The sequence below is a fragment of the Cyprinodon variegatus genome, unplaced genomic scaffold (genome assembly GCF_000732505.1).
Source record: "Cyprinodon variegatus isolate N-32 unplaced genomic scaffold, C_variegatus-1.0 Scaffold317, whole genome shotgun sequence".
In the NCBI taxonomy this organism is placed as follows: Eukaryota; Metazoa; Chordata; class Actinopteri; order Cyprinodontiformes; family Cyprinodontidae; genus Cyprinodon; species Cyprinodon variegatus.
Window position 1 is genome coordinate 833,051 of NW_015150770.1, and position 1,652 is coordinate 834,702.

Genomic DNA, 1,652 nt, shown 5'->3' on the forward strand with positions numbered 1-1,652 from the left:
CTCCAGAGTGTTGTTCAGCATGGGGGTGAGTAGAGAATGAAGGCTAATCATGTTTTGGGTGTACTATTCCTTTAAGTACTTTAATGAGATTTCAAAGCAATGGTATCACTGGTGCCTCCAGTGTTTCAAATGTTATGGTTAGTTTAAAGAAAGCAGTTTTCAGTTTCCATTCAACTGCAGCTACACCAAATTCTTTTTTTTTCCCACATATTTTTATTGGAAAAAAAACACATTATAATGTTTTCAATCATAGAAATACAATTTACATTTTCCCTTTTTTTTTTTTTTTCCTAAACACATGCATATGCACACGGAAACATATACACTCAGAAAAAACGAGGATAACTACACAAAAACAAAGCAAAACCCCACTCTAATAATAAAGTAGAAGAAAATAATTAAATTGAATTACAGTGCCGTGTGGTAAACAATGAACCACCCCCCACCCACACCCCCTCTCAGCTCAACACAACAAACAAACATAGTACTGGTTATCTGTTAAATATATATAAAAAAAAATACAACAAAAACAGACACACATTCAATTGGGTAAAACGTCCAAATTAGTAAAATAAGAAATAAAAGGTTGCCATTTGTGGAAAAATTTGACTGTACATCCTCTCATTGTGAATTTAATTTTTTCAAGTTTCAGAAAAAACATGACATCTTTGAGCCATAGAGAGATAGAAGGATATCTGGCAGACTTCCAGTGTAACAGTAAGGAACGTCTTGCTAGTAAGGATGTGAAAGGTATAATGTCCTTTTGTGTAGGGTTAAGTGCAATTGAGGGGTTAGGAATACCAAATATAGCAATCAGAGGACAAGGCTGAAGGTTTACCCCAAGAACAGAGGACATAATAGTAAAATAATCCGCCCAGAAACTTTTCAAATCAGGACAAAGAAAGAACATGTGGCTAAGGTGAGAAGGAGAGCCATGACATTTATCACATTTGTCTTCCACATCTGGATACAGTTCAGATAATCTTGACTTGGAGAAATGTGCCCTGTGTAAGACCTTAAATTGAATAAGTCCAAGACGAGCACAAGAGGTGGTAGTTCGTACCCTTTCTATGGCCTGTTTCCAGGACTCCTCATGTAATTGTATTCCCAGTTCCCCCTCCCATGTACACTTAAGTTTAGCATTAGAGTGGTTGCCAAAAGTTAAGATGATATCATACAGCTTTGAAATGATTCCTCTATGATGAGGAACAAAAGAAAGCATGGTTTCCCACTGGTGTTCTGGAGGTAGAGAGGGGAAATTAGGGAAACACTTCGCCACAAAATTGCGAGTTTGAAAATAGCGAAACAAGTGAGTAATAGGGAGGTTATAACGAGATGACAAATTGGTAAAACTATCAAAAACACCCTCTACATATAAAAATCTAAGTTGTGTAATACCCTTGTCATGCCACTCTGAAAATGTCGAGTCCAAAAGTGATGGAGGAAATAGATGGTTGCTATTTAAAGGACCCAAGGTAGATGCAGCCACAGCTACAACCAATTCTAATTTGTTTAAATTTACTAAATGTTACTTAAACCATCGTTGTTGGGTTTTTTCTACTCATAATAGTTAAGAGTTCCTCTCAGTCCCAAATGCAGCGGTTCATCGAATGTGGTGCTGAATGTGTGGAGGTGGATCAGTGAGTCAGAGG